Genomic DNA, 25,174 nt, shown 5'->3' with positions numbered 1-25,174 from the left:
TACATTTCCCTGAAATTTGCTTTTTTACATTCAGCTGTACATCTTGGATTTTCCTTCAATAGATGATGATCTAACAGTCTTTCTGATGGTTGCAGTATGTTCCACAGTATTCTTTACCAATGCCTTTTCAACCACTTTCCCAATTGTGATATTATGGACTGTTTGCGCTTTTTTGCCATCTAAAAGTAATGCTGTAATAAACACTTTTGTATTCTCTGTTTTATTTTTGTAAAATAAGCTTCCCAACTCATTTCCAGTGTATTTGTTTTGTTTTGTTTTGAGACAGAGTTTCACTCTTTTTTTTTTTTTTTTTTTTTTTTTTTTTTTGAGGTGTAGTCTCGCTCTGTCGCCCGGCCTGGAGTGTAGTGGCCGGATCTCAGCTCACTGCAATCTCTGCCTCCCAGGTTCACGCCATTCTCCTGCCTCAGCCTCCCGAGTAGCTGGGACTACAGGCGCCCGCCACCTCACCCGGCTAGTTTTTTTGTATTTTTTTTTAGCAGAGACGGGGTTTCACCGTGTTAGCCAGGATGGTCTCGATCTCCTGACCTCATGATCTGCCCGTCTCGGCCTCCCAAAGAGCTGGGATTACAGGCTTGAGCCACCGCGCCCGGCCGAGTTTCACTCTTAATTGCCTAGGCTGGAGTGCAATGGCGCGATATTGGCTTACCACAACCTCCGCCTCCCGGGTTCAAGCGATTCTCCTGCCTCAGCCTCCCAAGTAGCTGGGGTTACAGGTATATGCCACCACACCTGGATAATTTTGTATTTTTAGTAGAGACGGGGTTTTTCCATGTTGGTCAGGCTGGTCTCAAACCCCTGACCTCAGGTGATCCGCCCGCCTCGGTCTCCCAAAGTGCTGGCATTATACCCGTGAGCCACCACGCCCAGCATCATTTCCAGTGTTTTCTATGTTTCCTAGGAAGGTTTTGCTTCTAGAAGATTTCAGAGGGCAAGAGAATAAAGGTACAGAGTGCAGTTTTTCACATGTGATTCTGAGTGTGTATACACAGATTTAATCTTTTAACACATCAGGAATTGATTATACAATATAATGCAGGATGTCAGACTTGTTTCTATCCAGGAATAAAACCAATTGTGCCAGAAGTAACTATTATTCACTTTCTCCTACTGAATTAAAATACTATCAGTTGTATATTAAATGCTATACATCTATTTCTGTTCTCCATATTCTAGCAATCCTCGACACTTATCAGTAGCTTTTATTACTTGGAAATAAATGTGTTAATATATAGTTTATTATTTGCAAATAAAGACATGTTTCTTCATGAGAATTTTTGACGTACTCATTTTCCAATGAAAAACACATTAGGATTATATTTTGAATTTCTTCAGTTTTAAATACAGAGTATCCTAAATGAATAAACGATTGACGCTGAGTGGATATTCATTAACACATCTTGAGGTTTCTTTTATAACTCCTCATCCTCCTGACCCTCTAATATCTAATAATAACACTATCTACTGTAATGTCCCACAATACTTAAAATATGCTAGTAATATTTGAAAATTTATTAGGGTTCTGCTTATAAGGTGATAGATTCTTTTGGGCTCTATAGTTACATAATCTGCAGATAAAGGTGACATACCTATCACAATATTTTTATATCTAATTTTATTTTATTTATTTTATTTTATATTTATTTTGAGATGGAGTCTCCTCTGTCACCAGGCTGGAGTGCTGTGGTGTGATCTCGGCTTACTGCAACCTCCGCCTCATGGGTTCCACTGATTCTCCTGCCTCAGCCTCCTGAGTAGCTGGGACTACAGGGACCCGCCACCACGCCCAGCTAATTTTTGTACCTTTAATAGAGACGGGGTTTCACCATGTTGGCCAGGATGGTCTTGATCTCTTGTCCTTGTGATCCGCCCGCCTCGGCTTCCCAAAGTGCTGAGATTACAGGCGTGAGCCACTGCGCCAGGCCCGTCTTATTTTATTTTCTTATTGCATGTGCAGACCACAGACCTGGTGAGAGTGGGTATTGGGCAGCTCTTTCTTTCTTTCTTTCTTTCTTTCTTTCTTTCTTTCTTTCTTTCTTCTTTCTTTCTTCTTTCTTTCTTTCTTTCTTTCTTTCTTTCATTCTGTCTTACTTCCTTACTTCATTCCTTAATTCATTAATTCCTTCCTTCCTTCCTTCCTCCTTCCTTCCTTCCTTCCTTCCTTCTTTCTTTCTTTTTTTTTCTTTCTTCTTTCTTTCTTTCTTTCTTTCTTCCTTCTTCCTTCCTTCCTTCCTTTCTTTCTTTCTTTCTTTTCTTTTCTTTTCTTTCTTTCTTTCTTTCTTTCTTTCTTTCCCATACTTCACTCGTTTTTTACAAAAGAGCCAGTTTTGAGATGTTTTTTTCTTCTTCCTATTTTCAGCCCTACTCTTGTTTGTGTTTTATAAGAGAAATGACTTATTGCCTTGGTAAAATGTGTTAAAACAGTGTGTATATTACCTCCCTTCATTGGACCCTTAATGTCTCCATGATCTCTAATACAGCCTATGATTTTCTATTCCTACTTTATAGAAAATAGATTTTCTATTCCTATTTTCATTCCTGTGCCCAGTTCTCCCCTGAAATACATCCCAATATCGAGTTCAAATGCAACTTTAGGATGTGCATTTTTACTCCAGATTCAAGATGCCTCCTTCAATAAGTCATTACCAACAAAGATGCTGTGTTTCTCAACTAGCCTAGAAATCAGGGGCAAGGTATGACTGACTACTATCCACAGAAAATGACACTGTTCCTACCACTGCCACCTGTAAACCTAGCATCACCTGTCACTCAGATGGAAGCCCCATCATCCCTGTTCTTTTATGTCATTGTCTTGCTGCACTGAGATGGGTGTGTCTGAGTGGTGGAGCCTCAGTTCCTTGCCTGTGCATTAGCTGCCAGGGAGGCTGGAATGTATTTTCAGTTTATCTAGTCAGAATCAGCCTCTGCTTCTTAAGGATGGATGTTTGCCATCATAGCAAATATTGGGCAGCCAGATAAATGAACAGTGTTCACAGGATGGCATTCCATCAATACACATAATTCTTCTCATAACTGAAACTTAAACCTCATCTAAAATAATATAGCCATTCCTCATTCACCCAGAAATGTGATCTGTGAGGATTCTGTGTAGATATTCTGTAATCTTACTCTAAGTGTAAACTACAGAAATAAACAACAGTTTCAATGCAATCCCTATAAAAATACCAATGACATTATTCACAGAAATAGAAAAAATAACCCTAAAATAGCCACAAAAGACCCAGAATATCCAAAGCCATCCTAAGCAGAAAGAACAAAACTGGAGAAATCACATTCCCTGACTTCAAATTATACTACTGAGCTATAGTAACCAAAACAGCATGGTACTGGCATAAAAACAGACACATCAACTGATGGAACAGAATAGAGAACCTGGAAATACATCCATACATCTACAGTGAACTCACTTTCAACAAAGGTGCCAAGAACATACATTGGGGAAAGGATAGTCTCTTCAGTAAATGGTGCTGGGAAAACAATATCCACATGCAGACTGGAACTAAACCCCTATGTCTCACCATATAGAAAAATCAAGTCAAAATGAGGCTGGACATGGTGTTCACACCTATAATCCCAGCACTTTGGGAGGCCGAGGCAGGTGTATCAGCTGAGGTCCGGAGTTTGAGACCAGCCTGGCCAACACGGAGAAACCCCATCTCTACTAAAATACAAAAATTAGCTGGGCGTGATGGCATGTGCATGTAATCCCAGAAACTCTGGAAGCTGAGGCAGGAGGATCGCTTGCACCTGGAAGACGGAGGCTGCAGTGAGCGAAGGTCACACCACTGCACTCCAGTCCGGGCAACAGAGCAAGACTCTCAAAAAACAAAACAAAACAAAACAAAAAAACCGCTGGGCGCGGTGGCTCATGCCTGTAATCCCAGCACTTTGGGAAGTCAAGGCGGGTGGATCACGAGGTCAAGAGATTGAGACCATCCTGGCCAACATGGTGAAACTCCGTCTCCTCTAAAAATAGGAAAATTAGCTGGGCGTGGTGGCGTGCACCTGTAGTCCCAGCTACTTTGGAGGCTGAGGGAGGCGGAGGTTGTAGTAAGCCGAGATCAGGCCACTGCACTCCAGCCTGGAGAGACAGCAAGACTCTGTCTCAAAAAATAAAGAATAAAAAAATTAAAAAAAATTAGCCAGGCATGGTGGTGCGTGCCTGTAATCCCAGCTACTCCGAGGCCGAGGCAGGATAATCACCTGAACCTGGGAGGCGGAAGTTGCAGTGAGCTGAGATTGTGCCCCTGTACTCCAGCCTAGGGGAAGAAAAAGATTAAAGACCAGGATATTGGTCTGGACAAAGATTTATTGGGTAATAAATACCCCAAAATCCCAGCCAATGAACGCAAAAATGGATAAATGGGATCACATCAAGTTAAAAAGCTTCTGGAGCACAGCAAAGGAAACAATCAACAAAGTGAAGGGACAACCCACAGCATGGGAGAAAAATTTGCAAACTATCCACCTGACAAGGGATTAATAATATATAAGGAGCTCAAACAACAGGAAAAAAATCTAATCCGATTTTTTAAATGGGCAAAAGATCTGAATAGACACTTCTCAAAAGAAGACATATAAATGGTCACAGGTATGTGAAAAGGTGCTCAATATCATTGATCCTCAGAGAAATGCAAATCAAAACTGCAATGAGATACCGTCTTACCCCAGTTAAAATGGGTTTTAGGAAGCCAGGCCCGGTTAATCCCAGCACTTTGGGAGGCCGATGTGGGTGGATCACCTGAGGTCAGGAGTTTGAGACCAGCCTGACCAACGTGGAGAAACCCCATCTCTACTAAAAATACAAAATTAGCCAGGCGTGGTGACACATGCCTGTAATCACAGCCACTTGGGAGGCTCAGGCAGGAGAATCGCTTGAACATGGGAGGCAGAGGTTGTGGTGAGCCGAGATCGCGCCATTGCACTCCAGCCTGGGCAACAAGAATGAAAATCTGTCTCAAAAAAATAATAAAATAAAAATAAAATGACTTCTATCCAAGGGACAGGCAATAACAGGTGCTGCTGAGGTTGTGGAGAAAAGAGAAGCCTCATATGCTGTTGGTGGGAATGTAAAGTAGTACAGCTACTACAGAGAACAGTATGGAGGTTCCTCAAGAAAATAAAAGCAGAGCTACCATATAATCCAGCAGTCCTCCCACTAGATATATACCCAAAAGAAAGGAAATTCATATATTGAAGAGATATCTGCACTCCCATGTTTATTGCAGCACTCTTGATAATAGCCAAGATTTGGAAGCAACGTAAGTGTTCATCAGTCAATGCATGGATAAAGACAATGTGGTATATATACACAATGGAGTACTATTCAGCCATAAAAAGAATGAGATATTTGCAACAACATGCATGGAACTAGAGGGCATTGTGTTAAGTGAAATAAACCAGGCACAGAAAGACAAACTTCACGTTTTCTCACTCATTTGTGGACTAAAAATTAAAAATTGAACTCACAGAGATGGAGAGTAGAATGATGGTCATCAGAGTCTGGGAAGGATAGTGGGCAGGGGAGGGGGATAGTAGGGATAGTTAGTGGGTGCAAAAATATAGTTAGATAGTATGGTTAGGATATAGTATTTGATAGCACACCAGGGTAACTATAGTCAACAATAATTTATTGTATATTTAAAAATAACAGAGTATAATTGAAATGTTTGTAACACAAATAAGTGATACTTGTGATGGATATCACATTTCCCTGATGTGATTATTACACATTGTATGCCTTTATCAAAACACCTCCTGTACCCCATACATATATGCACATGAAAAGCTACATACAGGAAAAAGGGGAATAAAGAAAAAGAAATCAGTAATAATAAGTAACTATGTTAATCAGATAGATATTTCACTCTTTTTTACTATAAATCATAGTTGTGACTCATTCCCTTTTAATTAGCAAATTGAGAGGGTATTTTGTTGTTGTTGTTGTTGCTGTTGTTGTTTTGAGACAGAGTCTTGCTCTGTTGCCCAGGCTAGAATGTGATGGCTTGATCTCGGCTCACTGCAACCTCTGCCTCCCGGGTTCAAGCAATTCTCCTGCCTCAGCCCCCTGAGTAGCTGGGATTACAGGCATGCGCCACCACACTCGGCTAATTGTTGTATTTTTATTAGAGATGGGGTTTCACCATGTTGGCTAGGCTGGTCTCAAACTCCTGACCTTGTGATCTTCCTGCCACGGCCTTCCAAAGTGCTGGGATTACAGGCGTGAGCCACCACGTCTGGCCTGCCTTTCTTTCTTTTCTTTCTCTCCTTCCTTCCTTCCTTCCTTCCTTCCTTCCTTCCTTCCTTCCTTCCTTCCTTCCTTCCTTCCTTCCTTCCCTCCCTCCCTCCTTCCCTCCCTCCTTCCTTCCTTCCTTCCTTCCTTCTTTCCTTTGTCTCTCTCTCTCTCTCTTTTTTTTTTTTTTTTTTTTTTTGAGACGGAGTCTCGCTCTGTCGCCCAGGCCGGAATGCAGTGGCCGGATCTCAGCTCACTGCAAGCTCCACCTCCCGGGTTTACGCCATTCTCCCGCCTCAGCCTCCCGAGTAGCTGGGACTACAGGCGCCCGCCACCTCGCCCGGCTAGTTTTTGTATTTTTTAGTAGAGACGGGGTTTCACCGTGTTAGCCAGGATGGTCTCGATCTCCTGACCTCGTGATCCGCCCATCTTGGCCTCCCAAAGTGCTGGGATTACAGGCTTGAGCCACCGCGCCTGGCCACTCTTAACTTTTTTATAAGCCATTGAGTAAAACATTAACTGCTGGATTTCAGCTTCACTTTTAACTTGCAGACTAAATTTCTTTCACAGTTATGTCAGACACACCCAAGTCAATCCCAACCCCCTTGTTACCTTGGGAAGACAGTGCTGAAAAAGGAGATCTTCCACCTGAACAGTGTTCTCTTATTTGAAGTAAATCTTTTTGAGAATTTCTGTTTACTTGATTTCCTTCCACAATAAATTGACAGAGAAAACTACTAATGATTTTTTTTTTTTTTTTTTTTTTTTTTTTTGAGACAGAGTTTTGTTCTTGTTGCCCAGGCTGCAGTGTAATGGCACAATCTCGGCTCACTGCAACCTCCGCCTCCCAGGTTCAAGTGGTTATCCTGCCTCAGCCTCCTGAGTAGCTGGGATTACAGGCGTGTGCCACCACGCCCGGCTACTTTTGTATTTTTAGTAGAGATGGAATTTCACCATGTTGGCTAGGCTGGTCTTGAATTCCCGACTTGAGGTGATCCACCTGCTTCGGCCTCCCAGAGAGCTGGGATTACAGGCATGAGCCACCACGCCCAGCTAATTTTATATTTTTAGTAGAGACGGTGTTTCTGTAATGTTGGTCAGGCTGGTCTTGAACTCCTGACCTCAGGTGATCTGCCCACCTCAGCCTCCCAAATCACTGGGATTACAGGCACGAGCCACCGTGCCTGCCCTGATATTTTTGAACGATTATGAAAATGAGTATACAGCATTTAAACCTTAGACTGATTTTAAATATATCAATTTCTTTTAAACTCAATATAATGTTAATATTACTATAGCACTTATTAGCGTTTCTGGAGGTTGGTCTTGAGATAAGATTAAAAATGACAGTTGTTGATTTTCTGAGGTAATATACCCAAAGAAAATATTTGTATGTCTACATGAATCTAAACTATTCTGTCTTCTTCCGTTCCTCATTTTGCTTTAGTTAAATAATCTTTCATATTTTGTAAGTGTTTTGCCCATAGGCTTGTGTAGCCTTGAAGTCACCAGAATAACTAGGACTCAAATTCAGACCAAACCAGGAGGACTATCTTTTTGTGCCTTGAGTTAGCCATGGTCCTGGACCCAGCAAAAAGAATAATTATGATGGTCAGAGTAAGATGAGCAATTGCAATATAATATTCTGTAATATTGTATACTGTAAATTTATTCATCTGCCCCCTTGTTTACTCACAGTTTGCTTATTTGCCACCATAAGAAATGCTACAATAAAAATTCGTGTAATCACCCCTTCAATTTCAGTTGTTTTTATTTCTGTGGGTCAGATTATAGGGAAGGGATTGGTAGATCAAGGGATGGATGTCATTTTAAAATTTTTAATAGATGTTGTCAGAATCAGGTCCAAAAGAACAACATATCTTCTGGCCCTGCAATAGATCCTATGATGCTACTTAATTGTATGCTTCTTTGATGAGTATAAATCTCACTTGCTCTCAGATTTGCTTCTTTGAGAGTTTTCATATTGTTAGCTCATTTTTCTATAGGATTATTTATCTTTATGCCCCCCTTTTTCTTTTCTTTAGTTAAGGTCTGGCTCTATCGTCCAGGCTGGAGTATTGTGGCACAATCTTGGCTCACTGCAACCTCCACCACCCAGGCTCAAGCCATCCTCCCACCTCAGCTTCCCAAATAGCTGGGACTATAGGCATGTGCCACCATGCCTGGCTATAGTTTTCTTTTCTTTTCTTTTTTTGTATTTTTTTTTTTTTTTGAGACAGAGTCTCACACTGTTGCCCAGTCTGGAGTGCAATGGCACGATCTCTGCTCACTGCAACAGCCGCCTCCTGGGTTCAAGCGATTCTCCTGCCTCAGCCTCCCGAGTAGCTGGGACTACAGGCACACACCACCATGCCCAGCTAATTTTTGTATTTTTAGTAGAGACGGGGTTTCACAATGTTGGCCAAGATGGTCTCAATCTCTTGACTTCATGATCCGCCCACCTCGGCCTCCCAAAGTGCTGAGATTACAGGCATGAGCCACTGGTGCCCGCCCTAGTTTTCTGTTTTGTGTAGACAGAATTCAGCATGTTGCCCAGGCTAGTCTTGAAATTCAGAGCTCAAGTAATCCACCTACTTTGGCCTCCCAAAGTACTGGGGTTACAGGCGTGAGCCATCGCACCTGGCTATTTTATATTAGTGTATTTTTAATATAAAAGCTAAATATTTAGACAAATAATTGCCTTTTAATTATAGCCAATTTGGTCACACACAAAATTTATTGCATAAATTTATCCTTCATGAATTTTATAGTTACACGTAGTTAGGCATGAGCGAGGCAGGTGAGGGCTCTCTGCCCACCCACTAGGAATGTCAGGTAATGGTTTGGCAGTTTTGACATTGCCTCTTGAAAAATGATAATTCTGCTAGGTGCAGTGGCTCACGCCTGTAATCCCAGCACTTTGGGAGGCCAAGACAGGCGGATCATTTGAGGTCAGGAGTTCAAGACCACCCTGACCAACATGATGAAACTTTGTCTCTGCTAAAAATACAAAAATTAGCCAGGCATGGTGGCATATGCCTGCAGTCCCAGCTACTCGGCAGGCTGAGACAGGAGCATTGCTTGAACCCGGGAGGTAGAGGTTGCAGTGAGCTGAGATCATACCATGGCACTCCAGCCTAGGTGACAGAGCGAAACTCCATCTTAAAAAAGAGGCCGGGCGCGGTGGCTCAAGCCTGTAATCCCAGCACTTTGGGAGGCCGAGACGGGTGGATCACGAGGTCAGGAGATCGAGACCATCCTGGTCTACACGGTGAAACCCCGTCTCTACTAAAAAATACAAAAAACTAGCCGGGCGAGATGGCGGGCGCCTGTAGTCCCAGCTACTCGGGAGGCTGAGGCAGGAGAATGGCGTAAACCCGGGAGGTGGAGCTTGCAGTGAGCTGAGATCCGGCCACTGCACTCCAGTTTGGGCAACAGAGCGAGACTCCATCTCAAAAAAAAAAAAAAAAAAAAAAAAAAAAAAAAAAATATATATATATATATATATATATATATATATATATGGTTCATAGCAGTGTCCTGCACACACACTCCTGTGAGTTTCTGTAAGTTTTTAGAGGACTGCTTTGCCTTTCGTTTTGTTGTTGTTGTTTGTTTTGTTTTGTTTTTGGGAGACAGAGTCTCACTCTATCGCTCAGGCTGGAGTGCAGTGGCGTGATCTCAGCTCACTGAAACCTCCGCCTCCCAGGTTCAAGCTATTCTCCTGCCTCAGCCTCCCGAGTAGCTGGGATTACAGGAGCGCACCACCACGCCCGGCTAATATTTATATTTTTAGTAAAGATGGTGTTTCCCCATGTTGGCCAGTCTGGTCTCAAACTCTTGACCTCAAGGGATCCTCCAGCCTCGACCTTCCAAGTGCTGGGATTACAGACACGAGCCACCATGCCAGGCCTGCCTTGACTTTCGATCTGAAAGTTGCAAACTTCTGTAAAGATGCCCTTGTGGATAAACACAAAATCACAAGACAGCGATTGGACAGAATTTGTGAAGGTCTTCACCTCCAGATCACAAACGGCCCCCTGCACCCCCTCCTGCTGCTGGCACTGCTGGATAGCTGTGACCGCACCATGGAGATGCCCATCCTGAAGGATCTGGACCACCGCAGCCTTCTGTGATGCACAGTCCACGCAGGGGATCCACGAGAAGGTTCTAAACAAAGCCGTAGGTGCCATGATGTACCACTGTCACCCTCACCAGGGAGGACCTGGAGAAGTTCAAGGCCCTGAGAGTGATTCTGTGGATAGGCAAGTGGCTACGACAATGTAGACATCAAGGCTGCCAGCAAGCTCCAGATTACTATGTGCAACACCCCTCTGCAGCTGTGGAAGAGGCAGCCGACTCCACTGTCCGCCACATCCTCAATCTGTGCTGGAGGAACACGTGGCTGTACCAGGAACTGTGGGAAGGCACGCAGATTCAGAGCCTGGAGCAGATCCTCGAGGTGGCCTCGGGAGTGGCCCACATTTGTGGGGAGACGCTAGGCCTCATGGGCTTCAGTCACACAGGGCTGTAGTTCGAACCAAGGCCTTTGGATTCAGCGTCGTATTTTATGACCCCTACTTGTAAGACGGGATAGAGCAGTCCCAGGGCGTGCAGAGGGGACCCTGATACACCCTGAAGGATTTGCTGTATCAGAGTGACTGCGTCTCCTTGCACTGCAATCTCAGTGAACATAACCACCACCTCGTCATTGACTTTACTATAAAGCAGATGAGGCAGGGAGCATTCCTTGTGGACACAGCCCGTGGTGGCCTGGTGGACGAGAAAGCCTTAGCACAGGCCCTCAAGGAGGACAGGATATGAGGGGCAGCCCTCTACTTGCACAAATCGGAGCCCGTTAGCTTTGCTCAGGCTCCTTTGAAAGATGTGCCAAATCTCATCTGCACTCCGCTGGGACACTGCTTGGGACAGGCGATACACACTGCCTGGGATATGCCCATACACACTGCCTGGGACAGCAAGCAGGCGTCGCTGGAGATGAAGGAGGCAGCTGCCACTGAGATTTGCCGAGCCATCACAGTTCGCATCCCAGAAAGCTTAAGAAACTGTGTGAACAAGGAATTATTTGTCACATCAGCACTTTGGTCAGCAACAGACCAGCAAGCAATTCATCCCGAGCTCAACGGTGCAACATCCAGATATCTGCCAGGCATCGTGGGCATGGCTCAGGAGGACTTCCTGCAGCCATGGAAGGGATCATCCCTGGAGGCGTCCCAATGACTTACAACCTCCTGAGAGTGGCACATCCTTCCCAAGCTCCCTCTCCCAACCAGCCCACAAAACACGGGGACAACTGAGAGCACCCTAATGAGCAATAGCAAAGAATGCCCAAAGGTAATCATTCTGACACACTTGGGACCATGAGCCAGTGAAAAATAGATGAACTGGCCGGGCGCGGTGGCTCAAGCCTGTAATCCCAGCACTTTGGGAGGCCGAGACGGGCGGATCACGAGGTCGGGAGATCGAGACCATCCTGGCTAACACGGTGAAACCCCGTCTCTACTAAAAAATACAAAAAAACTAGCCGGGCGAAGTGGCGGGCGCCTGTAGTCCCAGCTACTCGGGAGGCTGAGGCAGGAGAATGGCGTAAACCCGGGAGGCGGAGCTTGCAGTGAGCTGAGATCCGGCCACTGCACTCCAGCCCCGGCGACAGAGTGAGACTCTGCCTCAAAAAAAAAAAAAAAAAAAAAAAAAAAAAAAACTGTAAAACTTAAAAACAAACAAACAAACAAACAAACAAAAAAAAAAAAAAAAGAAAAATAGATGAACTAAGAAAAAAATTACGGTCTTTTTAACCGATTTTGGACAGAGGCATCATTGATGTTGCAGTGCTAAAACTACAAGAGCTAGACAACTGAAGATGTCGTCTGCTTATGGAAGTGCTGAAAGACTAGGATGTGATTTACTAACAACCAACTTCAGTCATTAATAGAGCTTTTTTCTTTATCGGTCCCTGGGCACAGCAGGTCCCGAACAGCGTTCTCTAGAATGTTGCCTTAAGAGTTCAAACATCAGGCCATGCACGGTGGCTCACGCCTGTAATCCCAGCACTTGGGAGCCCAACATAGGTGAATCACCTGAGTTCAGGAGTTCGAGACCAGCCTGGCCAACATGGTGAAACTCCATCTCTACTAAAAATATAGAAATTAGCTGGGCGTGGTGGCGAGCGCCTGTAGTCCCAGCTACTCGGGAGGCTGAGGTAGGAGAATTGTTTGAACCCGGGAGGTGGAGGTTGCAGTGAGCCAAGATCGTGCCACTGCACTCCAGCCTGGGCGACAGAGCAAGACTCTGTCTCAAGGAAAAAGAAAAAAAGTTCAAACATCAAAATTAGAAATAGTAAGAGGAAAGCTTCATCCTGTGACTCTAGTCCCTTCAGTCTACAGGGGCTGTTTAACTCTTTTTGCTAGTAGGAAGATCATATTGCTACAAAATGGGGAGAAAATTGTTTGCCTGTGGTAGATACCTGCACACATAGGATTGAAGACAGTACAGGCTCCTGTGAGACACGTCTCTCCTCTCACATCTATTTTTTGTTTTGTTTTGAGATGGAATCTTGCTCTGTCACCCAGGCTGGAGTGCAGTGGCGAGATCTGGACTCACTGCAACCTCTGCCTCCCAGGTTCAAGCGATTCTCCTGTGTCCGCCTCCCGAGTACCTAGGATTACAAGCATACGCCATCACGCCCAGCTAATTTTTGTATTTTTAGTAGTGATGGGGTTTCACCATGTTGGCCAGACTGGTCTCGAATTCCCGACCTCCGGTGGTTCACCTGCCTCAGCCTCCCAAAGTGCTGGGATCACAGACGTGAGCCACTGTGCCCAGCCCCACGCTTACCTGTGAATTGCATACTGAGTGGGGAAGTTAGTCATGAGGTCAGCAAAACCGTCTGATGATGCAAAAAAAAAAAAAAAAGTATTATGTTTCACAAGCTGTTTGTACTCAAAATACATTTTCTCAGTTTCAGATCCTTTCCTGTTTTATTGAGTGGAAAGTCTTGAACTCAAAGTGTTCAGGAAGAATAATGTTGCATATCCTTATGTCTCCGTAAACACTTTTAATGGTTACTTGTCATACTGTCTATGAACAAACCTTTTTTTTTTTTTTTTTTTTGAGATGGAGTCTCACTCTGTTGCCCAGGCTGGAGTGCAGTGGCCGGATCTCAGCTCACTGCAAGCTCCGCCTCCCGGGTTTACGCCATTCTCCTGCCTCAGCCTCCCGAGTAGCTGGGACTACAGGCGCCCGCCACCTCGCCCGGCTAATTTTTTGTATTTTTTTAGTAGAGACGGGGTTTCACTGTGTTAGCCAGGATGGTCTCGATCTCCGGACCTCGTGATCCGCCCGTCTTGGCCTCCCAAAGTGCTGGGATTACAGGCTTGAGCCACCGCGCCCGGCCAACAAACCCATTTTTTTTTAGACATTAATAAAGTCTTCTTTTCTTCATGTGGTATTTTATACAAGAACACTTCAGATGTATTAGATTTGACTGATTTTTAACAAATCCTATTAGATTTATATCAACTAGTTACATGTTCTATTCATAGACTTTTGTGAATCATTGCCTTTTTGTTTAAAAAGATGGCCTATTTTCCAGGCACGGTGGCTCATGCCTGTAATCCCATCTCTTGGGGAGGCCGAGGCGGGCGGATCCCCTGAGATCGGGAGTTCAAGACCAGTCCGACCAACATGGAGAAACCCCGTCTCTACTAAAAACACAAAATTAGCCAGGCATGGTAGTGCATGCCTGTAATCCCAGCTATTTGGGAGGCTGCGGCAGGAGAATCACTTGAACTTGGGAGATGGAGGCTGTGGTGAGCCGAGATCACGCCATTGCACTCCAGCCTGCCTGGGCAACACGAGCAAAATTCCAACTCAAAAAAAAAAAAAAAAGATGGTCTATTTCGAGCCTTTGCATAGGTACACTCCTGTTCTTGTGACAAAAGAGAAACTTTAAAATTGCCCCAAACAAAAATAATGGCTGTCAGAAATATGTTTTATTTAATTTTAATTTTTTTTTTTTTTGAGATGGAGTCTTTGCTCTGTTGCTCAGGCTTGAATGCAGTGGCATGATCTCGGCAGACTGCAACCTCCGCCTCCCAAGTTCAAGCAGTTCTCCTGTCTCGGCCTCCTGAGTAGCTGGTATCACAGATGTGCGCCACCACGCCTGGCTAACTTTTGTATTTTTAGTAGAGATGGGGTTTCACTATGTTGCCCAGGCTGGTCTCAAACTCCTGACCTCAGGTGATCCACCCACCTCAGCCTCACAAAGTGCTGGGATTACAGGCGTGAGCCACCGTGCCTGGCCCAGTTAATAGTTTCAACTATGTAAATCATTACACTAGATTCCCACTCACCATTCTCATTGCCAGCATTTCTGAACTTAAGTTGGCTCTGGAAATTCTCCAACCATAGTGAATCCTATTTTCTATGACCCCATAAATATTGGGCCTTGTTGTGATATGTTAGAATATGAACCCGTGGTTGGGAAAGGCGGTATCATATATGCAGTCTTTCTACCTCTACGTGGCCACATAAGAATGACATCTGACCTGGAACATTTCCTTACCAAGAAATACGGATCCCACATGGGTTGTGCAATGTGTTTGTGTTTTAAGCTAAGTGATATTACAGAAGAGTCAAAAAGTTTTTAAAATTTTGAACGTTTATAAAGTAAAAATGTTACAGCAAGGAAGGGTTATTATGGAAGAAAAACTTTAAATAAATGTAATGTAGCCTAAGTGTACAGTGTTTATGAAGTCTAGAGTGGTGTACCGTAATGTCCTAGCCTTCACATTCACTCACCTCTCATCGACTCTCCAGAGCAACTTCCAGTCCTGCAGCCTTCATTCATGGTAAGTACCCTATACAGGTATACCATTTTCTACTTTGTATGCTGTTTTTTTTACTGTACCTTTTGTGTGTTTAGATACATAAATACCACGGTGTTCTGTGGGCGGCAAGCCACCCAGGTGCTGAGGCAAGAGACTGAGGGCACGAGCTGTTCCAGTATAATAAAATATATAAAATAACAAGAGTTATACTAGATATAGATCACAGATATGATTATATATATCACTAATCATTAGTTTGTAGTAATTACTCTTTATTCAAATATTATAATAATCCTCACTCTACAATCATAACCTAGAAAAAAAGCAGGCCATACAGAGATAGGAGCTGAAGGGACATGGTGAGAAGTGACCAGACACAAGAGTGTGAGCCTTCTGTTATGCCTGGACAGGGCCACCAGAGGGTTCCTTGGTCTAGCAATAATGCCAGCGTCTGGGAAGATGCCTGTTACCAAGCAGACCATGGTCTAGCGGTAGCGTCAGTGCCAAGGAAAAGCACCTGCTACTTAGCAGACCAGCAAAGGGAGTCTCCCTTTCCCTGGGGGAGTTTAGAGAAGACTCTACTCCACCCCTTCTTGGGGAGGGCCTGGCATCAGTCAGGCCCGCCTGCAGTTATCCGGAGGCCTAACCGTCTTCCTGTGATGCTGTGCTTCAGCGGTCACACTCCCGGTCCGCTTCCATGTTCCATCTTGTACACCTGGATCTGCCTTCTAGATAGCAGTAGCTATCTAGCACTTTGCCAGGCCAAGGCGAGAGGATCGCTTGAGGCCAGGAGTTGGAGACCAGCCCGGGCAACATCATGAGACCCTAACTCTACCATACATACATACATACATACATACATACATAATACATAAAAAATTAGCCAGGCATGGTGGCTGGCACCTATAAGTCCTAGCTACTCAGGAGGTTGAGATGAGAGGATCACTTGAACCCGGGAGAGGGTGGGGCCGGGGGCCGGGCCTCGGCTTTGTGCGGCGTTGGAGGTGAGATTGAAAGTGTGCGCTTGCCTCTGTATGGAGGTGTGTGGTGAATGCTCGCGCGATTGTGACAGGCTGCTCTTGTGATGAGTGTGTTTCCAACGCTCACACCGTGTGCAGCACGGCCTCGGAGACTGTGGCTGCTGGTGTGTAAGTCTGAAAGTCTCTGATATGCAGAAATAGTGGCGCAAGCTGTCTTCTCTCTCTCTCCGCCTCAGCTTCCAAACAGGGAAGGGCCCCCTGTCCAGCGGACACATGACCTTATCTATCACTGGAGATGACTCACACTCCTTACCCTGCCCCCTTGTCTTGTATCCAATAAATAAGAGCGCAGCCTGGAATTCGGGGCCACTACTGGTCTCTGCCTCTTGGTGGTAGTGGTCCCCTGGGCCCAGCTGTCTTTTCATCTCTTTGTCTTTTGTGTTTATTTCTACGATCTCTCATCTCCGCACACGGGGAGAAAAACCCACAGACCCTGTGGGGCTGGTCCCTAAAGTGTTCCAACTGTATTCAGTACAAGTACCGTATTCAGTACAGTAACATGCTGTATAGCTTTGTAGTCTAGGAGCAACAGGTTATACCATACAGCCTAAGTATTCAGTCAGCTATACTGTCTAGGTTTGTGTAAGTACACTCTATAATGATGAAATCATTACACGATGATGAAATTGCCCAACAATGCTTTTCTCAGAATGTATTCTTTTTTTTTTTTTTTTTTGAGACCGAGTCTCTGTCGCCCAGGCTGGAGTGTTGTGGCGCAATCTCGGCTCACCGCAACCTCCGCCTCCTGGGTTCAAGTGATTCTCCTGCCTCAGCCTCCAGAGTAGCTGGGACTACATACAGGTGTGCACCACCACGCCTGGCTAATTTTTGCATTTTTAGTATAGATGGGGTTTATGCCATGTTGCCCAGGCTGGTCTCGAACCCCTCAGTCTCCCAAAGTGCTGGGATTACAGGCGTGAACCACCGCACCCGGCCAAAATATATCCTTATTATTAAGTTATGCATGACTGTGTATACAATATCTTTATAGGTCAAAAGCAGTCAAATACTGGCCATAAGATACACTTAGTCCAAGTACACAAATAATTGCAGAAGTAGAAAGTGAAACTCCTCTTACTTTCTGTTGCACTCATTTATCACAAAGCACGCAGAAGTCAGATTAACACCTGCCCTTTGCAATTTCACACTCCTCTCTTTCTGCCTCTCCAAACCTGTCCCACGTTTGGCGATTCCTTTCCTTCGACCTCCCCCATCACTTCGCAGGTTCCTGGTCTACACCCCTTCTGCCTCCCCCATCAGTTTTGAGTCTCACAACCTCTGGTCTCATAACCCCTCTGCACTAAGGAGCACTAAAAGGCCAAAACTGCAACCCGGGATGTTTGCGCCTGCGCACTCTGGGCGCAGAGCACTCAGGCCTGCGGCGCAGCGCCGGCTTATCTGTGAGAGCAATTAAGATGACTTTCGGAGGGTCCAACCGCCTTCCCAGCTCCGAACTACATCTCCCAGAAGGCTCAGCTGTGCGATCATCTTTCCATGCAGACTTGTCCTCCTTCTGAGGCTGTCCAGCGCCTGGGGGCAGTAGGACGGGTCCGGGAACTAAGCCCATCTCAAACACGTCGGAGTGGCTTTCTTTGGGGGCCAAGGCCCGAGCCTGAGCCGGGGCTCCGTGAGGCCTCTGGGGCGTGAGCGGTTTGATGAGGGGGGCGATCCTTTCGCCTGGGCTGACGCTAGGCGCGGACAGCAATTCTGACAATCGGGAGCCATCTTGCCCGGCCTTGATACGTCTCTGACTACGTTTCCCAGAGGACTCCTCGGCAAGACTGTATTTCTCGCGGGAATTCAGCATCCAAGTCACGCGCTGGCGGGACCCTGAGGGCTTTACCAGCAACTACCCCAGTGCTGTGGAGGGTTCTGCTGTGGAGGGTTCTGCTGCTTCGGAAGCTTGTAAGGCCAGAGGTGAGGAACCCGGGAGAGGGCGGGGCCGGGGGCCGGGCCTCGGCTTTGTGAGGCGGTGGAGGTGAGATTGAAAGTGTGCGCTTGCCTCTGTATGGAGGTGTGTGGTGAATGCTCGCGCGATTGTGACAGGCTGCTCTTGTGATGAGTGTGTTTCCAACGCTCACACCGTGTGCAGCACGGCCTCGGAGACTGTGGCTGCTGGTGTGTGTGAGAGGGAGCGAGACCACGTGCGACATTGTGTGTGCGGCTGTGGGGAGCTGGTGTCTGGTTGAATGTTACTGCGTTTGTCTCCGTAGTGGTGTGTGACTGTGTGCTGTGTGACTGTGCGGCAGAGTTCAGGTGGGGATACCTGCGAGTAACTGCATGTTTCTATCTGTGTGTGTGGCTGTGGTTCATGTGTGATCGTGACTGTGACCGGGTACAGGTGTGCGCCGACAATGTGGTTGTGACAATGGGGTTGTGACTGTGAATGTCTCTTCGGTAAGTGTGCACTTGTGCTTATGAGACCGATGGAGGCCCTCCGTGTGCGACCCTGTTGCTTTGGGCGTGGATTGTCTGTAGCTGAATGTCCCCAAGGTGAGGGTGTGATCAGGTTTGTGTGACTGGATAGACTTATCAGTGTGAGGTTTTATCACTTAAGTATACTTCTCTAGGCATTATACTCCAGTTTTTCCCCGTTTTAAAACTTTATATTAATGTTGTCATACTGTCTTTGGTTTATTTTTACAATTCTGTGAATCATTTCTATTAGATAAAATAGCGGTCAATTCAATTTCTTTGCTATATTGTATTCTTGCTTTTGAAGTATACCACAATTATTCATCCTTTCTAGTAATGATGCCCATATTAGTTATTTATAGTTTTTTATTTTATAAACAACACGACCACAAACATTCTTTCACACGGGGTACACATGCTTATTTACCAGCAGAATTGCTGGTTCATATATCTTCCACTTTACTAAACAGTGTCAAAATATATACCAGAGTGGCTGCACAAATTTGTAGTTGAACAGCAATGTTCGAAATATCTTATTGCTCCTTATCACTACCAAAACATAGTTCCAGGAGTTAAAAAAATTTTAGACCAGGTGTGGGGGCTCATGTGTGTAATCCCAGCACTTTGCTAGGCCAAGGCAAGAGGATCGCTTGAGGCCAGGAGTTCGAGAGCAGCCGGGGCAACATCGTGAGACCCTAACTCTACCATGCATGCATACATACATACATACATACATACATACATACAAAATTAGCCTGGCATGGTGACTGGCACTTATAAGTCCTAGCTACTCAGGAGGTTGAGATGAGAGGATCGCTTGAGCCCAGTGCTTTGCGGCTGCAGTAAGCCATGATCACACCACTGCCCTTCAGCCTGGGCAACAGAGCAGGAGGCTGTCAACAGATACATGGATAGAGCCTATATAAAGTGTACAAATCTTTTTTTTTTTTTTTTTTTTGAGGCGGAGTCTCGCTGTGTCGCCCAGGCTGGAGTGCAGTGGCCGGATCTCAGCTCACTGCAAGCTCCGCCTCCCGGGTTTACGCCATTCTCCTGCCTCAGCCTCCCAAGTAGCTGGGACTACAGGCGCCCGCCACCTCACCCAGCTAGTTTTTGTATTTTTAGTAGAGACGGGGTTTCACCGTGTTAGCCAGGATGGTCTCGATCTGCTGACCTCGTGATCCGCCTGTCTCGGCCTCCCAAAGTGCTAGGATTACAGGCTTGAGCCACCGCGCCCGGCCAAGTGTACAAATCTTAAGTGTACAGCTGTGTAACACTCCTAGATCTATACAAAGAACTTTGCCAGGACCTGAGATGGTTCCCTCATGACCCTTCTCAGTAATTTCTCCCCCGAACAATCTATTGTGAATTCTATCATCATTAACTAGTTTTACCCATTCTTTTTTTTTTTTTTTTTGAAACAGAGTCTTGCTCTTGTTGCCCAGGCTGGAGTGCAGTGACGTGATCTTGGCTCACTGCAACCTCCACCTCCTGGGTTCAAGCGATTCTCCTGCCTCAGCCTCCTGAGTAGCTGGGATTACAGGCACCCAACCATCATGCCTGGCTAATTTTTGTATTTTTATTAGAGACAGGGTTTCTCCATGTTGGCCAGGCTGGTCCTGACCTCAGGTGATCCGCCCGTCTTGGTCTCCCAAAGTGCTGGGATTATAGGCATGAGCCAATGCATCTGGCTGTCTTACACATTCTTGAACTTCCTGTATATATGCAGTTATACAGCATATACTGTTTTATGCCAGGCTTCTTTTCTTATATATTATGTTTGTGAAATTCATTCATGTTGTTCAGCATAATTGTACTTAGTTCTCATTACAGTGGGGATATATTGTAGTATATTAGTCGATTACATTGTTAATGGATATTTGGGTAGTTTCCAGTTTGGGGCTGTTACAAATGATGCTGCAGCTGTGAACACTCTACCCTGTTTTTGGTGAACACATGAAGGCTTTTCTTCTGGGTTGATACTTAGGAGTGGCATTGCTAGCTCATAGGGTAGGCTAATGTTTAATAGTTGCTACCACGCTCTCTGTGGGTGTTCCAGTTTACACTCCATCCAGCAATGTGTAAGAGTTCCAGTTGCTTCATATCCTCTCCGTAATTTGGTACTGTTAGTCTTTTAACTATTTTATTCGTTGTGTGGTACAGTTTCATCATAGGTTTTTGTTTTGTTTTGTTTTTTGAGACAGAGTCTTGCTCTGTTGCCCAGGCTGGAGTGTAGTTGTGTGATCTCAACTCACTGCAAACTCCGCCTCCCAGGTTCAAGTGATTGTCCTGCCTCAGCCTCCTGAGTAGCTGGGGTTACAGGTGCGCGCCGCCACGCCCAGCTAATTTTTGTATCTTTAGTAGAGACAGAGTTTTACCATGTGAAACTCCTGCCTGCCTCAGCCTCCGAAAGTCCTGGGATTATAGGTGTGAGCCACTGCATCCAGCCTCATCATAGTTTTAATTTGTATTTCCTTGATGTGAAATGATGTTCAGCACCTTTTTGTATTTTTACTGGCCATTTGTATATCCTTTTTTTTTTTTTTTTTTTTTTTGAGTTGGAGTCTCGCTGTATCGACCAAGCTGGAGTGCAGTGGCGTGATCTTGGCTCACTGCAAGCTCCGCCTCCCGGGTTCATGCCATTCTCCTGCCTTAGGCTCCCTAGTAGCTAGGACTACAGGTGCCTGCCACCACACCCGGCTAATTTTTTATATTTTTAGTAGAGACGGAGTTTCACTGTGTTAGCCAGGATGGTCTCGATCTCCTGACCTTGTGATCCGCCCACCTTGGCCTCCCATAGTGCTGGGATGACAGGCGTGAGCCACCGTGCCCAGCCCCAGTGTATATCCTCTTTTTTGTGTCCACTTTCCCCTTTTTAATTTTTAAAAAATATTCCTCCCTCCCTTCCTTCCTTCCTTCCTTTTTTTTGAGACAGCGTTTCCCTCTTGCTGCCCAGGCTGGAGTGTAATGGCACACTCTCAGCTCACTGCAACCTCCGCCTCCCAGGTTCAAGCAATTCTCCTGCCTCAGCCTCCCAAGTAGTTGGGATTACAGGCTTGTGCCACCACGGCCAGCTAATTTTGTATTTTTAGTAGAGACAGGGTTTCACCATGTTGGTCATGCTAGTCTCGAACTCCTGACCTCAGGTGATCCAACCACCTCATCCCCCCAAAGTGCTGGGATTACAGGTGTGAGCAACCATGCCTCACCTAAAAATTTATTTTCATATTGTGAACATAGTATAAGGAATTCGCAAATACTTTTCAGGTGCCACAGTACAATGATGAAAACCAGGAAATTTATGCTGATAGGAAGACTCTTAATTAAATTAGAGACCTTTTTCACATTTTGTTGAATTTTCTTTACTGTTTCAGGATCTAATCCAAGGTCCTGCATCGAATTGTCTTGTTTCATCAGTCTCCTTCCATCTGTGAGAGTTCTTTAATCCTTTTTATCTTTCAGGACTTTGACCCTTTTGAAGAGTACTGGCCAGTTATTTTGGAAAATATATATTTTTTTCTCTTTCTTTCTCTCTCTTATTTTTTGAGACGGAGTCTCTGTCACCCAGGCTGGAGTGTAATGGCACGATCTTGGCTCACCACAGCCTCCGCCTCCTGGGTTCCAGTGATTCTCCTGCCTCAGCCTCCTGAGCAGCTGGGACTATAGACATGCACCATCATGCCCAGCTAATTTTTGTATTTTTGGCAGAGACGGGGTTTCACCATATTGGCCAGGCTGGTCTTGAACTCCTGACCTCGTGATCTACCTGCCTTGGCCTCCCAAAGTGCTGGGATTACAGGCCTGAGCCACCGCGCCCGGCCACTTTTTTTTTTTTTTTTTTTTTTTTTTGAGACGAAGTCTCACTCTTGACCCCCAGGCTGGAGTGCAATGGCGCGATCTCAGCTCACTGCAACCTCTGCCTCCCCGGTTAAAGCGATTCTCCTGTCTCAGCCTCCCAAGTAGCTGGGATTACACGTACCTGCCACCACCCCTGGCTGATTTTTGTATTTTTAGTAGAGATGGGATTTCACCATGTTGGCCAGGCTGATCTCGAACTCCTGACCTCAGGTGATCCGCCCGACTTGACCTCCCAAAGTAGTGGGACTACAGGTGTGAGCCACCGCACCCGGTCCTGGCCACTTTTTTTTTTTTAATAGACAAGGTCTTCCTCCATCATCCAAGCTGGAGTGCGAATGCGAATGCAGTGGCATGATCATGGCTCACTGCAGCCTTAACCTTTAGGGCTCAAGCAATTCTTCCACCTCAGCCCCTGAGTAGCTGGAACTATAGGTGTACACCACCACTCCTGGCTATTTCTTTTCTTTTCTTTTTTTTTTGTAGAGATAACATCTTGCTATATTGCCGAGGCTGGTCTTGAACTCCTGGTTTCAAGCTATCCTCCTGCTTTAGACTCCCAAAGTGCTGGGATTGCCACATCCGGCCTGTAGAATATCTTTCAATTTGGGTTTGCCTGATGTTTCCTTATGGTTAGATTTAGACTGTGCAGTTTTGGCAAGAAGATCACAGAAATGACGTTATACTCTTCTCAGTGTCCAGGCACGGTAACTCACGCCTGTAATCCCAGCACTTTGGGAGGCCGAGGCAGGCGGATCACCTGAGGTCAGGAGTTGGAGACCAGCTTGACCAAAATGATGGAATCCCATTTCTACTGAAAATACAAAATATTAGCCAGGTGTGGTGGAGTGTGCCTGTAATCCTAGCTACTCAGGAGGCTGACACAGGAGAATTGCAGTGAGTCGAGATCACTCCATTGCACTCCAGCTTGCGCAAGAAGAGGGAAAATCCATCTCAAGGAAAAAAAAAAAGGCAAACACTAACTTGTAACCAGTTGAGCTGTTTCTCCACCTCACTTCTGATTTTTATATGTCACTTCCCTTTCTTTGTTTATAAACGTGTTCTGACCACAAGGCATCCCTGGAGTGCCTCTGAATCTGCCGTGATTCTGGAGGTTGCCTGATTTGCGAATCGTTCATTGCCCAATGAAACTCCTTTACATTTAATTCAGCTGAAGTTTTTCTTTTATCCTCATTTGTTTATTCAATTATCTACCTATGGATTCATGGACATTTATTTTATTCTATTCTCTATTATTATTATTTATTTATTTTGCTGTTTAAAATTTCCCAGATTTGACCATCAGAAGCTCCTTAAGTTGGCTCTTGTGTCCTTTCCAATGTGTGATCATTTTTTTAAAGCTTCCCCTGGACCCCGCTTTCTGGCACCATAAGATGTTCCAGGCTCATCTTGTATCTTCCCTCTTCCATCTCTGGTCTCAGCAATTTCTCCAAGCAGTGTTAGTTTTTTTTTATTGGAGAATGCATTTATAAACCAAGATCTGGGCACTTGGTGTGCTTAGTACTACTGGTGTGTCTTTGCTCTGGTTCTGGTCAGTGGAGACAGTGAGAAAATACACAAATGTCTATACACACGTTTATGTCTATTTTTTTTATGTTAAAAACACACCAGTTTATACTCATATGTTCAGTTCTATTCCAGTACCACAGGATATTTTTTTTCCCCAAGAACTATGAAATATCTGAGATTTTACCCTAGTTGTAAGCTAGTAAGTTAGCTTGTCAGTATCACAGATACGTTCAGAAGACATTAGACTTCTGAGTCAGAGACAAAGGATGCTTTGTTGCTCATGGCAATCTTCAGAATATCTACATTCTCCTGGCACTGATTCAGTCATACACCCAGGATTATGCAAAATACACAGGTATCTGTGTGTTCCCTTGACCCTAGGAAACCTGATTTTTTTTTTTTTTGAGACGGAATCTCGCTCTGTCGCCCAGGCTGGACTGCAGTGGCCGCATCTCAGCTCACTGCAAGCTCCGCCTCCCCGGTTTTCGCCATTCTCCTGCCTCAGCCTCCCAGGTAGCTGGGACTACAGGCGCCCGCCACCTCGCCCGGCTAGTTTTTTGTATTTTTTAGTAGAGACGGGGTTTCACCGTGTTAGCCAGGATGGCCTCGATCTCCTGACCTCGTGATCCGCCCGTCTGGGCCTCCCAAAGTGCTGGGATTACAGGCTTGAGCCACCGCGCCCGGCCATAAACCTGAATTTTTTATAACGGGTAGTTAGAATGCCTACCCTTTGCTGTAGAAGGAGATGGACTCTGTCTTCCAAGGCTGTTCACTGTATAAACAACTTGGCAAAATAGTGCAGAACAAAAGCACTTAGTACCTCTGCTTGCAAGATACGCAGAAACATGCAAGACCCGTGGAGAATTGTCTCCCATCAAATTTAGCCATTTCCTGGTTACTTCATTTTCCAACAGAGAGAAACCTGCTGCTCAGAATCAATAACTAGCTCTATCCTAGAATACATGCAGATTAGTTCAGAGTTGCTAACCTGGACCTGTGTAAAAAACAAATTTACTAACTACAGTAGAGAATCTCTGTGTAGCTCTTTTCTTTAAGCTTACAGTATATAGTAAAAAACATCTTCCAAAGTTACTCAATTTAGTTATTTTCTTTGCCACTTTTTTCAGTGTGGTTTTGCTACTCATTTTTCTTACATTTAAAGATCATTCGTTGCATTTGGGTTCCCCCACATCCTGGTTGATTGTAGCAGGCTACAC

At 45.2% G+C, this 25,174-nt stretch overlaps 1 protein-coding gene and 1 pseudogene across 3 annotated transcripts in view; both read left to right on the top strand.

Annotated features, from left to right (window-relative positions):
• Positions 1-1,058: 1,058 nt before the first annotated feature.
• On the top strand, positions 1,059-11,610 carry LOC115900726 (annotated as a pseudogene).
• A 6,292-nt stretch (positions 11,611-17,902) lies between these two features.
• LOC115892381 (zinc finger protein 566-like) overlaps positions 17,903-25,174 on the top strand; it is a 40,830-nt gene continuing 33,558 nt past the window's right edge. For all 3 annotated transcript variants that reach the window (XM_030913706.1, XM_030913705.1, XM_030913704.1), the window contains exon 1: positions 17,903-18,077. The gene's annotated coding sequence lies outside the window, so the exon portion shown is untranslated. The remainder of the gene's footprint in view (positions 18,078-25,174) is intronic.

The sequence above is a fragment of the Rhinopithecus roxellana genome, chromosome 12 (assembly GCF_007565055.1).
Source record: "Rhinopithecus roxellana isolate Shanxi Qingling chromosome 12, ASM756505v1, whole genome shotgun sequence".
NCBI classification, from domain to species: Eukaryota; Metazoa; Chordata; class Mammalia; order Primates; family Cercopithecidae; genus Rhinopithecus; species Rhinopithecus roxellana.
The sequence above is the reverse complement of the archived record's forward strand: the minus strand, read 5'-3'. Positions and strand labels throughout refer to the sequence as shown.